Source organism: Bufo gargarizans, chromosome 1, assembly GCF_014858855.1.
Source record: "Bufo gargarizans isolate SCDJY-AF-19 chromosome 1, ASM1485885v1, whole genome shotgun sequence".
Lineage (NCBI taxonomy): Eukaryota > Metazoa > Chordata > Amphibia > Anura > Bufonidae > Bufo > Bufo gargarizans.
Window position 1 is genome coordinate 698,639,364 of NC_058080.1, and position 15,467 is coordinate 698,654,830.

A 15,467-nucleotide genomic window follows, 5' to 3' on the forward strand; every position below is an offset into this window, starting at 1 on the left:
CAGGGATCCTATTTAGTCCTGCTACTGGATCCTGGGTGTGTCTGTCTTACTCTGGAGAGTCTGTGTGCAGACAGAGGCCTGGTGAGGCTCTGTCAGTGTGGTCTCAGCTAGGCAAGACTGAGGGGCCATGAGGCTATGCAATAGCCTGGACTTTGGGGGACTCGGCGACACCCGGGAACAAGCATTGAAAGGTCAGAGTCGGGAGGACTACTAGACCACAACCCCCTCCAAAGGTACTGCATTTGTTATAGCCTGAGGGCTGGTGAACTGTATGTCTGGGGTAAGCCGCACCTGGTTCCATGCGGGAACGCTATCGTATAGCCGAGTTAGGGATACAATGTTTATTATGTTTAGGTAGAGCCCAGACGGGTAGGCTTTTGTTTTATGCCATGTAGTGTATGAAGAGTGTAAAATAAATTGCACTGTTTGGACCTGAAACCCAGTAGTTATGAAGATCATTGTAAGAATGACCCCCGAATAAGAGGCGATCCTTTACACTGTCTAGTTGGGTGGCATGGCAGCTTGGCATTCCCAGCCTCCAGTAAGTATCAGCCACTTATGACATTAACAGGATTATATGGTGCCAATGCAGGCCTGCTTAGGTGTCAACTAAGAAGGTCTGTATTTTGCAAGTCCGATACTTAGGGAAAAGCTTTGCAGGGGTGGCAGAAGATCTGGAGGAGAAAAAATATATTTTTTTCTATAATGCCTCAGTCAGGCAGCTCGTAGTAGCTCTGTCATTCCCGTCAACAGTCTGCACATCATCCAGCACTGCCACACACTGGCTGGAGTAATGTTGGAGTGAAGACATCATCACCCCTATCAGGCTTAATTCTTTCCAAGTTAATATTTAAAGGTGGCTGTGCTGGACTCCTCTTGGGAACAAGGATAGGTATTTTCAATTTCCCACTATTTATTTGGGGGCATAATATATATATATATATATATATATATATTTGTGGTAGGAGCTAATCGAGGAACAGAGTAGGCATGCCTATGTACTGCCCTGAACCAACTGGCTGGAGTGTGCCCAGTGCCAGTGACGAGGTAAGGCCTAGATAAGTGGGCCACCCAGGAGGAGTGAATGAAAAAGGGGATGGGAGGGAGGGGCAAAGAACGGGCGCCCTCCTGCTTGTACCAGGGGGTTTAAGTAGGGTAAGTCGCTCCACCCACAATTACAGGCTGCACGCAGCCTTAACTATTTGTGGTAGGAGCTAATCGAAGGAACAGAGTAGGCATGCCTATGTACTGCCCTGAACCAACTGGCTGGAGTGTGCCCGGTGCCAGTGACGAGGTAAGGCCTAGATAAGTGGGCAAAGAGAACCGGCCCAGAGTAGGGTGGAATGTATTCTTGGAGCATCATGGAACCCATAAAGCCCAAAGAACTAAAGGCTCTGACAATCTCAACTCGCGGATTGGGAATGTACCTAGGGTAGCAGGACGACCACTAACGACCCACCTTGCGGATGACGTGTGCCGGTACCTGATGACTGGATGCTGTTGAAACGGACCCTACGTGAGAGGAGTGCCCGGATACCGTGCTAGGGTTGAACCCCACCCCTGCCGCCAGGGTGCGGATATTGGAGACAACTGGGCCGAAGAAGGCCTACCGTTAATCGGGAGCAACAGGTCGTCTAACGCGGGAGACTGGAGTGAGGCTAGAAGCTCTTGGAGTGCCTAGACGGAACACCAACAGTTGGCCGTAGGGAAGAACTCTACCTCGGTGGGAGGACCAGCCTGATTGGACTTGGTGGCTGGGATAGACAGTATGAAGTGGACCGTATGCCAGGCGAGATGTCGCTTGAGCAGGGTCGCTCGGTTGACCGTGCCGTAGGTGAACTCCCCGGGTCTAAGCACCCATGGAACCCTAGGTACATGGCTGCTTTGGTGATGATGCTTGCTGAGTGCCCAAAAGGGAGACAGTCTAGGGCTACGGACAATCTGCGGAAAAGCTCGCCTGACACTGGTTGTCTACGCACCTGGACCGCTGCGCTAACCCTGAGGGTGGCTTTGATGGCCTGATACGAAAAATGGATTTGGCAGAGGGGTCGCTGAGCATCCAATGGTGTTGAATGCTGGCCAAATACAGCTTGATGGTGTTAAATGACAGGAGGCGGTGCGTGTGGCAATGGGCTATAAAGCCATGAAACATGACCTCGTCCACCTCCCCCCGAGGATGGGTGTTTTTTTTTTTGGAGACTGAGGGGCCGGGAAGTGAAAGACCTGCCCTGGGCATGATCGTAAATGTACAGTTGAGGAACCCTAACAGGGACTGGAGCTCCCACTTGGACAGGACCCTGGAAGAAGCCGCAGATGAACGGCAGCCTGGATCTTAGCCAGCTTGGCGGCCGCCACGGGGGCCTCAAGCCTGGTGAAAAGCTGGGGCAACTAGCCCAGCCCGAGGGGACGCCCTGAGGTCCCTTGACGATCAGGAATCAGGGTGCAGACTGCCCAGGTGAGATTGAGCAAAACCATGACGTAGCAAAGAACAGGAGATTGCCGCTTGAGTGGGAGCAGAGTAAAATACCTGATGTAACAACAATTGTCGAGATAATGGATGACCATGTCCAAACCCCCGTGATGAACCCGGATCCAATGCAATCAGGGATTCAAACATGCGGAACCCGAACCGGGTAAACAGGAACCACTGGATACTGCTGGAAAACCCTGAGCGTTTCAGGGAAATATATCGGGTCCTGAGTGATTCAGGCAAATGTGTACCACCAGTGGGAAAAGACCTGAGCGATTCAGGCAACTGCGCACAACCTGTGGGACAAAATACCTGAGCGATTCAGGCAAATGCAAACAACCTGTGGGAAAAAGAGCTGAGTGATTCAGGCAAATGCGAACACCTGCGGGAAAAAGACCTGAGCAAATCAGGCAAATGCGAACAACCTGTGGAAAGAAGACCTGAGCGATTCAGGGAATACGTAACCTGAGTGAATCAACAAAATACACACAACCTGGAAATACCGCCAACCTGAAAGAGACAGGAAAATACAAAACCTGAGTTATTCAGGGAAATACGTAACCTTGGTGAATCAGGAAAAACATACCGCCTGGAAATACCGGCAACCTGAAGACAGGAAATACAAAACCTGAGCGATTCAGGGAAATACCTGACCTGAGCGATTCAGGGAAACCTGAGTGACTTGGGCACATACATAAACCTGAGCGATCCAGAAAACATGAACCCGGGCGACTCGGGAAACATAAACCCGATTGATTCAGGGAAATGCATGAACCCGAGCGATCCAGGAAACACGCAAAACCTGCGCGACTCCGGGGAATTAGACCTGGGTGAATGGGTAAATACGTGAATTTTGGGCTAATCCGGGAAATACATGAAACCTGAGAATCAGAAGGAAACAGGAACGAACATGGTATAGAAAGGATCGCAACCTAACCGAATCAACGGACAGCGCTGCCAATTCTCCGGCTATACTGAAGACCTAGGAATGGAGGCTCGTGATGAACGAAGGAAGACTCTGAGCTGCGGAGAAGCGTCATGCCGCCGCTCGGCTGGAACTTACGTGAAACCCGGCACCTTGGAGTGACCGAGCATGGAGGAGCCCTGCGACACAATTGAGGATGGATGGAAATTCCGGTGGCCTGAGGCCCTGCTCACATGAAAAATAAGCTTGCGTTGGCACGAGACCCGGAGAGAGGTGCGATCTGGTGGCACTGAAAAGAGGCGACGGAGAACCAGGATGCAGCCTGGGCGCCATGGTCAACTGCTGGGTGACCCTGGACAGCCAGAATAAGAGCCCGAAGTTGCGCCGCATGCAACAAACCTGCGGAAAACAGGAATCCGGACACGAATCGGGTAACCAGGAACCAGCCGGACGCTGCTGCTGCATGGAACGCGCGTAATTCGGGCGATACACTGAATCCTGAGCGGTTCAGGCAACATGGAATCCTAAGCAAAGCAGGTAATTACATACACCTTCATAAGGAGGACAGACACCTGGGTGGGTCGGGCAGTACCTTGAACCTGGTTGGACCTGGCCACTACCTACCCACTGGGAGACCAGGGAAAAAACAGAAGCCTGGGCGAATCAGGCCAACCTGACCTGAGTGAATCAGGGGAATACATAACCAGACTGTTCAGGAAAATATGCAACCTGGGAAACAACCGACCTGGAAGAGGTAGGAAAAACAAAACTCGAATCAGGGAGAACATGGCACCTGAGTGATTCAGGGAATACATGACACCTGAGCGAATCAGGGAACACACAAGACCCGAGCGATTCAGGGAACACACAAGATCTGAGCGATTCAGGGAACACACAAGACCTGAGCGATTCAGGGAACACACAAGACCTGAGCGATTCAGGGAACACACAAGACCTGAGCGATTCAGGGAACACACAAGACCTGAGCGATTCAGGGAACACACAAGACCTGAGCGATTCAGGGAACCTTACCCCTAAGTGACTAAGGGGAGGCATAACACCAGAGCAATTCAGGGGACCTGACCCCTGAGTCACTTAGGGAAGACATGACACATGCAATTTTTGGGAACATGACACCTGTGAATTGAAGAAAACATAACCCTGAGTGATTCAGGGAAGACATGACACATGCAATTCTTGGGTAAATGACACCTGCAATTTGGAGAAAACATAACCCTGAGCGATTCAGGGAAGACATGACACATGCGATTTTGGGAACATGACACCTGTGATTTGGGGAAAAACATGACACCTGCGATTCCGGGAACATGACGCATGTGGTTTGAGGAAAAACATGACACCTGCGATTCCAGGAACATGACACATGCGATTTGAGGAAAAACATGACACTTGAGCGAATCAGGGAAGACAAAACCTGAATGATTCAGGGAAGACATGATACCTGCGATTCCGGGAACATGACACCTGCGATTTGGGGAAAAACATGACACCTGCGATTCCGGGAACATGACACATGCGATTTGAGGAAAAACATGACACCTGAGTGATTCAGGAAAACAAAACCTGAGTGATTCTGGGAAGACATGACCTGCGATTCCGGGAACATGACACCTGTGACTCGGGGAAAAACATGACACCTGAAGACATAACACTTGAGTGGTTTAGGGGAGACATAACACATGAGCGATCAGGGGAGACATAACACATGAGCGATCCGAGGAGCCATACTACCTGAACGATTCAGGGAAGACATTACACCTGAGCGATCCGAGGAGCCATACTACCTGAGCGATTCAGGGAAGACATTACACCTGAGCGATCCGAGGAGCCATACTACCTGAGCGATTCAGGGAAGACATTACACCTGAGCGATCCGAGGAGCCATACTATCTGAGCGATTCAGGGAAGACATTACACCTGAGCGATTCAGGGAAGACATTACACCTGAGCGACTTTTGGGAAGACACTACCCTAAGCGATTCAGGGAACATGACACCCGGTGGTTACAGGGACGATATAACATCAGAGCGGATCGGGGAACAAGTGACACCTGAGCGGTATCAGGAATGACATAACACCTGAGCGATTCAGGGAAGACGGGACCCCTGGGCAATTTTAGGGCAGCCGTAACCCTGAGAGGTTCAGGGAACACCTGGCCACTGAATTCAAGGAATACCACAGCCCCCAGCCACCAGGGGGTGAAGATTTATAAACGTAATGGCGTGAATGGCATAGGAGCCCAGGGTGACCGGGGCCTGCACCTGGCAGTAAATCACAATTTTCCTTTTTCCCCGCAGTCCGGGGGTTAAGGGCAGCAGGCCAAACAGCCAGGCAGCCAGCGACTCGCCCGCGCGGAGAAGCGACGCTCCTGCCGCCTGGGACCCCCGAACCGGGTAACATAATCAGGAAGAAGGCATGACTGCCACAGTGCCAACCTTCCCTGGCAGCCACAACAACCCAAGAACTGGTCAACAGATGACTTAACCACAGTGCCGCATATAAACTTCCTAACCTTGGTTGGCTTGCAGGCGTCTGCAAGGTCTTGCAGTATAGAGCCTACAAACAGCCCCATCATCACACATGCGGCGCCGTCCCCGCCTGCCCCCCTTTTTCGGGCCACGCCGCACCAACTTGCGGCGCATGCGCCGGAGGTGCCCGGTACCTGGAGGGGGGAGGCGACTGGGTGATGCATGCTCCGGCAGCCGGCGTGAGGCAGGGGGCCTGACGTGGAGCTACCGGCCGGGCTGTGAATCGGTGGAACACGAGGTGCCGGTGGCAGGCGCGTCCGCCCGGGCCGCAGAGCGGTGATACTCTGCTAGGCTGCAGGGAGAGAAGCGGGGGTGCGTCTGCCCTGCCAACAGGGCTCGGCTACCCAGCCGGGACCAACTTACCGGAGGCGCCGTGGTCTGGATTCCACGAGGACGTAAAACCGGAAGTGACGTCACAGAAGGTATCGAAACCGGAAGTGATGTCACGGACGGGCGGAACAGCAAAGAACGGGCGCCCTCCTGCTTGTACCAGGGGCTTTAAGTAGGGTAAGTCGCTCCACCCACAATTACAGGCTGCACGCAGCCTTAACTATATATCTATCTATATATATATATATATATATATATATATATATACACTCACCTAAAGAATTATTAGGAACACCATACTAATACGGTGTTGGACTCCCTTTTGCTTTCAGAACTGCCTTAATTCTACGTGGCATTGATTCAACAAGGTGCTGATAGCATTCTTTAGAAATGTTGGCCCATATTCATAGCATAGCATCTTGCAGTTGATGGAGATTTGAGGGATGCACATCCAGGACACGAAGCTCCCGTTCCACCACATCCCAAAGATGCTCTATTGGGTTGAGATCTGTTGACTGTGGGGGCCATTTTAGTACAGTGAACGCATTGTCATCTTCAAGAAACTAATTTGAAATGATTTGAGATTTGTGACATGGTGCATTATCCTGCTGGAAGTAGCCATCAGAGGATGGGTACATGGTGGTCATGAAGGGATGGACATGGTCATAAACAATGCTCAGGTAGCCCGTGGCATTTAAACGATGGCCAATTGGCACTAAGGGGCCTAAAGTGTGCCCAGAAAACATCCCCCACACCATTACACCACCACCACCAGCCTGGACAGTGGTAACAAGGCATGATGGATACATGTTCTCATTCTGTTTACGCCAAATTCGGACTCTACCATTTGAATGTCTCAACAGAAATTGAGACTCATCAGACCAGGCAACATTTTTCCATTCTTCTACAGTCCAATTTTGGTGAGCTCGTGCAAATTGTAGCCTCTTTTTCCTATTTGTAGTGGAGATGAGTGGTACCCGGTGGGGTCTTCTGCTGTTGTAGCCCACCTTTCTTTCACATTCTGACATACATTCAGTTTGGAGTTCAGGAGATTGTCTTGACCAGGACCACAACCCTACATGGTTGACAAGATAATCGCATTAATGAGAAATAGAACAGGTGTTCCTAATAATTCTTTAGGTGAGTGTATGTATGTATGTATATATATATATTTATATATATATATATATATATATATATATATATATAGATCACTATATGGGACAATAACTATATACTACAACTAAATGGTGTACTTAAAGGGGTTCTCTGGGAATTGGGAAAATGAAAATACTTAAATATTACTTTATTATAAATATATTCCCAAATAACTTTCATTAGTTATAATGGCTTGTTTTGTCTAGGGAGCAATCATTAGAAGAAATAAAATGGCCGCTGTCCTATTAGTGCACACAGAACCTGTCCTAATCCCACAAGAGGACAAGTTACTTCAGAGCAGTGAGCTAAAGAGCTGTCTCATCTTCTTCAATGATCCTGAATACAGTTTAATATGATCTTCAGCTAAATCTCTGTAGAAATTGAGTTCATGAGGCGGCATGACGTACAGAGAGGAGGGTGGGGGTGATGTGGATAATGAGCAGCAGCACTTGTATGCAGTCTCCATTACCACAGTCTGTCCTGTCCATCCTCTCTGTACTTCATGTCTCCTCATGAACTCCAAATTCTCACAGAGATTCAGCTGAAGATCGTATCAGCTGTATTCAGGATCATAATCCCTGACAAGCAGAGCAGAGAGGAGGATAAGGCAGCTCTTTACCTTAGTGCTGTAAAGTAACTTGTCCTCCTGTGTGATTAGGACAGGTTTTCTGTGTAGGAACGGCGGCCATTTTGTTTCTCCTAATGATTACTCCCTAAACAAAATGAGCCATTATAAATAATGAAAGGTATATGGGAATATATTTACAATAAAGTAATATTTAAGTATTTCAATTTTCTAAATTCCCGGAGGACCCCTTTTAAAGGGTGCACTATATATGGCATAATTGGGAACTGTGGGGGACATTATATGGGGCACTTAAGGAGTCCTTTACATTCAAAAATTAATATGGGCTTGTAGGGGACATTATTTTATATGGGGCAATTTGGGGGCACTGTATTATAGGGCTGACTACCATAAAGTGCTATTTATTGGAGTTACTATCTGTATCAAGTTGTTTACTGTGAGGCACTTTAGAAAGGGAACTATATGTATAGGACTATTTGTAATAAATTACAATCTGTCTGGCACCATTTACTGTGAATTACTGGATATGTGGTACTACTTTCAGAAAAATGAAACTCGCCACGATTTTAGGAACACTCTCTGTATTGCACTGTTATTTGGGGTTACTATAGTTATTATTTATGCAGTATTCATGGGCACTGGGCAAAACAGTTGGGACAGAAATTAGGCAGGCACTGCACTGTACTGAGGTTAGCAACAAAAGAGGCAGTAGAACAATGGTTTTGTTTCTACAGTGCTGGATTTTGGCACACTGGGCAGCACAGGAGGCACACTACTGGGTTCAATAATAGAATTGGCAACTTTATTATGGGTAGGAAAAGGGTGAGAACATTAAAGATGCTGGATCTGCAATTCGTCTTCCTATTGCTAGAAAAACAAAGAGCCAAATATATCTGTGCAGCAAACTAAGCAGTCGTGCAACTTAACTGAAATAAGTCGTCATGGTGGTTTGGGTCGCTTAGAGCAGTGTTTCCCAACCAGTGCGCCTCCAGCTGTTGCAAAACTACAACTCCCAGCATGCCTGGACAGCCTTTGGCTGTGCGGGCATGCTGGGAGTTGTCGTTTTGCAACAGCTGGAGGCACACTGGTTGGGAAACAGTGGCTTGGAGAAGAAGGAAGAAAGACTGGAGAATCATAGAATGTTACCTGCGATGTATTGAACTTACCTGTTTATTGAGCCTTTGATCTGGTTAGTGGTGCATTTTAGTGTTGATCACGAATATTCAAATTTTTAGTTATATATATTCGTAATTTCGAATATTCGAAATTTTGTATAGATTATTTTTTTTTTAATCAGTACACATGATCCCTCCCTGCTTCTAGCTTGTGGGCCAATAAGAAGGCTGCAATATACTTGACTTTAGGAGTAGTAGTGTTTGTGAATTTTGCTCTATATTCGTTTCTTTCGAATATTCGCTATATTGCTATATATTCTTGTTTTAGAATATTATGAATATATATAGCAATATAGTGAATATTCGAAAAAAAATCGAATATAGAGCAATTAGCTAATATAGTGCTATAATCTTCTTTGTCTAATAGTTGTAAATTGAAAAATTAGCAATACAAAATTCGAATTACGAAAATTCGAATTACAAAAATTTGCATATTACACAATCATTACCTTTTCAAGTAAAAAAATAGTAGAATTTAACGAATATTTGAATTTGCGAATATTCAACGAATATTCTACAAAATATTCGCAAAATATTGCAAATTCGAATATGACCCCTGCCGCTCATCACTAGTGCATTTATTTGTTAATTTATTCCTATACTGAGTAATTATCTTTCCTCAATTAAGAATTTGTAAATCATAACATTAATTAGCCATTTTAAATGGATTTTTAATGCACTCTATGCAGTCTTAGGGGGAAATTTATCATTGTAGGTGTATTTGAGGTTAGTTTATAAACTAGAGTTATGTGCACCTGCACTAAATTTATAAAAATGGAGTACAGTAATAAAAAAGTTGGCATAAGTGTAATGTAGTTGTACCAATTTCAGTGAAAGTATGCCTGGGGATGCCTGTCATGTATTTGACATTTCTTAGAAACTTTCTAAAAAGTTGGACTTCATAAATGTGACTCGAAAGTTATCTACTTGGAAATACTTGCCAAATTTTCACCCCAAATCTATAGGTGGCGCTTGAAGGTGCAGTGCTCAAAAAGTTGCATATTTTTTTAGTGACCACAAAAAGTCACAAAGCCCCTATTTGTGACTTTTCAAATCCCAGAATTCTTGCATTCATGGCTTGAAAAATTCCCGCCTTAGTGATTTAGGGTAGCTTGAGCTGTAAACAAGAAATGCAGGTACGCATACAGCATACATACAATACCTTCTGAAATATTACACATATGTAAGGTGTACCTACAGTACACTTGGCAAGACTTCGATTGATGTTATAGAAATTTGACCTATTAAAAAACATTGACTCAACAATGAATTCATAGGTCATGGTTTTTAAAGTGATTTAAACCAGGGGGCATCTTTGCAAACTTGTCTAATGAAAAATAAGCCATCGGCGATGATAACTCGCACTGAATAATATGTAAAGTATAAAGCAAAATGTAAAGACAAAGTAGAGCTTCCCTTCCGATCATAGAACCATTCTTTAATATCAAACTATATATCATTTTTATAATATTTTTTCCCAGTTCTTTAAATAGGAGATAGAATAAAGGCCAGATGTGCACAGCTTGGCTTTGCCTGTTTATCTCCAGTTTTGTATATTTATGTTGATATAGTCCAGAATGTTATCAGTGATTTGTTAGGATAAGCATGTATTATGATATACATTTTATAATGTGGTTTCTGATGGCATGCAGAAAATACAGCAAAGACTATCTAAGCAAATTTATGTGTTCACATTCATCTAAATTAAGTAAGGGATCACTTACTATTGTGGCCCTAAGAGGGCTGACAGATGAATTCTATCTGCAGTGAGCCATGCTCTTTACTTACCAATTTGATCAATGACTGAGCTACCGATAGACTCAGACAAGAACCTGCATTAATACTTGAACTCTATTATCTCCTTAACCTGTGGTACTCATTGTGAAGTGTAAATTCCCATTAAGGTTGGAATTGTCCATTAACAAGGTAAGGTTTTAATTAATTCTCCTTTCAATTAAAGGATTGTTCTATGAAGGATATGGCATCAAAGTCTTATCATTTGTGGTCTCTGGTATTATAGGACACTCGATACGGGTCGGCCAGCTAATTCAATTCAGGCACACATACATTTGACTAGAATCTAAGGTGCTTCAATTTGCCTGAAAATTTGTGTATGACAATTTAGGTCTCTCCTTTTTCTTGTATTTCGGTCTTTTTATATATTTATTTTTTTATTTTTTTATACATTTTCTCTCCTGCACACTGTAGTACTGGAAAAAGCGGTGGCTTGTTCGAACCAAGCAGTGCAAAAAAATATTACCGGAGAAAAATTACATCAGGTTTTTGGGAAAAAAAGGAGCAAAAGGACAACCTCTGCAGCCAAACTATGCCATATAAGTGATGTAGTATAATATATATACCGGTATGCGTTTACACTTATAACCTATGGAAGATTTGAAATATATTTTTGTCCATTGCAATTATGATGCTTAAAATATCACCAGGCAATAGATTTAGGTTTTGTTTTTTTTTTGCTTCAGAATCTGTATGTATGTGAACAGCCCAAACCTTGTAACACATAATAAACTAACTATACCCTGCTGATGAACACTGATTAACTGTAGAAAATGTGCAATGTGCAGTTGCACTATGTCCGTTATCTAAAATAATTCTTTGAAAAAAGTATTTTTTTACATTAATTAGGCTCCTAGCTGGCTTCAAGAAAAATAAGAGTATTGTGTCTTTATAAACTGATGTGCAGTGCAGCAGCATCCGTATGTATGTATCCTGTCCCTAGTGCTAAAACCTGTCTTCAATTTAATCTACCTAACTGTCACCACCAGACATCTGAGAAGCTCTGACAGACGTTCTTCAGAACCTCCTGCTTGAGGTTCTTTTGTTTTGCTTTCGTTTTGTCATCTCGTTTCCCTCTCTCAGCTGTCATCTAGTTGCACTGATTGCATCCCTTTAAATCCCCTCCCATACTGCATCACTTTGCTGTTTATACAACTTCCTGGAGTGTGTACATGCAGGATGCTACAACTGATGCTTCTACAGATAAGTCTGTTCATTGATTTGTGTTTTCCTGTTTGCTTGATACTAGGTGACCCTGACTCCCTCCGTATTAAGTGTAGGGAGCCGGTGGTCATGTCCCCTCACTAGTATAGGGTGTTCAGGTGTCATACAGTCGAGGCACGAGGGCATGCAATTTTCTATCGTAGAGATCTTTGCATGGGCTGAGAAGACAGGGAGAGTTTCAGGGCTTAAATAGGGGTCACCCTTTTGTTCCTTAGTTTCGGATCAAGCCAGTCGGGTCCTTAGTTGTAACTTCTTGTTTTCTGTTACACCATCCGTGACACTAACCTTCCAGATTCCTAACACTGTGCCTGTAAGATTCTAAAATGGCTGTCAGACAGGACCTGTCACTTCAGTGGCTGAGCTCAGAATGACTAATATACAGGTCAATATCATCCATTCCTGTTGGCTGTGAGGCTTACTGCAAGGCATTTTTGGTCTTGCTCAAGGTCATAGCAATCGAATTGCCAAAAGTTCAGCTTGGGGAATTTTATAATGAAATAAATTTGATTAGAATCACCTCACTCATCTCTATTCCCTAATGACAATACCATCTATGTCTGCAATGAAAAAAACACTTTCAAGAATATCGCAGATAGCAGAAAAGGTCATAAATATCAGATCGGCAAGGGTCTGACAACCAGGACTCCTGCCGATCATCTGTTAGAAGAGACCAGGTGCCCCATGAGCGCCGTGCCCTCTTCCTATGCCATGTCATGTTGCTATACATCGGTACATGGCCTAGTTGCAGCTCAACCCATAAGTAAATGGGGCTCAATTGCAATACCAAGCACAGAAGCTATATAATGTATGCGGATGTGCATGGCTACATTTATAAAAGAAAAATCACAGAAAAAAAATGCACTAACACAATAGATGCAAACATCATATATGGACTAAGCACTCACTCTGATATGATACAATCTGAGACTCTCTGCCAATATATTTTGATCAAAACACGTCTGTGTCCGCCTACCCCTGCCAAGGTGGTCTCAGTCAGGCAGGTCCTACTCTAAACCTACCTATGCCGTTGGGCATCTACATTCAAGAGCGTGCAGTGTCCCACTCAGTGATGGTCATTGGCCCCTGTATAACTTTATGAAAATACGAGAAGAAAACTGGGAGGTTACCAAGAGGCCTACAGCAACATTAAAGGAGCTGCAGGAATATCTGACAAGTACTGGCTGCTATTCTTTTACATTGTGAAGAACTTTGACCCATGACACATCCATCAGGTGGTACGTTTCTGCACATGGACAGACCCCCTTCCTTATAAATAAACCTGATCTGGCCGCCATTTTACATTCAGTGTCTTGCCAGTGTAGGGAGAGGTTTCTGTGTGGAGCAAGGACAGGCTGTTAGGGACACCAAACGCTAGCTAATAGGGCCACAAAAGTATTTTTAAAGACTGGTAACGTTTTGCTATCGATAGGTGTGATACACAGAGGGGTGCGATATACTTATAATATACTTTTATAATGAGACAAAAACGCATAGATCTATTTAGTGATCACCTGGAAGTCAGGGGCCTAGGGGCTTACTAGAGCTATTTTTATATAGGGTAAGGTTCCGGACGGGGTCGCTCTTATCAGGGCGGGTGCTCTGTGGTTAAGGCTATCAGGGCCAGAATAGCACCCCCCTGTAGGGCAATATCAGGGACAGTTCTTTGCCCACCCTGTCCTTCAATACGACATCATCATCTAGCCCAGGGATAGATGTTTTTTGCTTTCCCTCCGGGATTCATGGATGTGCACTGGAACCCCCCGGATTGTGGTAGGACATATGGTTTCTGATTTGGTGCCGCCGAGCACTTGTTATTGCCTACCACATCTATGCTTTTTGCTTAACTTTAATCATTTAATTTATTTTCATTTTGAGGGCTTTCTTTTCCATTCACACATCCGCAAAATGGGTCCGCATCCGTTCTGCAATTTTGCGGAACGGGTGCAGACCCATTTATTTTCAATGGGGCCAGAATGTGCTGTCCCCATCCGCATTTGCGGATCCGCACTTCCGCATTCGTGCTTTCGTTTCCGCAAAAAAATAGAACATGTCCTATTCTTGTCCGCAATTGCAGACAAGATTAGGCATTTTCTATTATAGTGCCGGCGATGTGCGGTCCACATTCTGCGGAATGCACATTGCCAGTGTCCATGTTTTGCGGATCCGCAAAACACTTACAGACGTGTGAATGGACTCTCACAATTCACATCTGAAGTCTCCCAAAAGCATGTGGGAAAAGGTGTTATGGTCTGATGAAACCAAGGTTGAATTTATTGCCCATAATTCCAAAAGATATGTTTGGTATAAAAACAACACTGCACATCACCAAAAGAACACCATACCCACAGTGAAGCATGGTGGTGGCAGCATCATGCCAAGGGGCTGTTTTTCTTAAGGGTACTTTTAGACTTGCGTTTTTCTTTTCCGGCATAGAGTTCCGTCACAGGGGCTCTATACCGGAAAAGAACTGATCAGTTTTACCCCCATGCATTCTGAATGGAGAGTAATCCGTTCAGTTTGCATCAGGATGTCTTCAGTTCAGTAGTTTTGACTGATCAGGCAAAAGAGAAAACCGCAGCATGCTACGACGACGGAACTGCCCGCCGGATCACACTGCCGCAAGTGTGAAAGTAGCCTTAGCTGGAACTGGGGCCTTAGTTAGGCTAGAGGGAATTATGAACAGTTCCAAATACCAGTCAATATTGGCACAAAACCTTCAGGCTTCTGCTAGAAAGCTGAACATGAAGAGGAACTTCATCTTTCAGCATGACAACGACCCAAAGCATACATAAAGATGTAATGGCAATATAATGTAATATTTGGAGCAGTAACAGCTGTAGGTGCCACAGAGATGCAATGTGTAAGTGGGATGGCCTGATAGGTGTAGTAGTTGGTACTCATGTTTCTGGGCTGGCGTGCAGTGATGGGAAGGAAGGCACTGGATCTCCTGCCAGATGTTGGTTGAGGTGCCCTTGATGGTACAGGGTTTTAGGTGAAGGAAAGGCAGGGTCCCGACCCTGAGGTTTGACGCCAGCACCCTCAGGTGCAAACGAGGTGTGGAAATAAAGAGGAAGCCATTTAAATAAATAACTGGAACATTTAATGAGAATCACTTGTCTTGAGGTGACAGTTACAGATTTAATTATCATGGAGGTGTTCACATTGTGCTGTAATTCTAGGTAACTGGCTCAGTTGAGGCACTATGGGCTTTAATGTGCTGATAACAATCATATACTTCCTTTTGCTGGTATCAGAG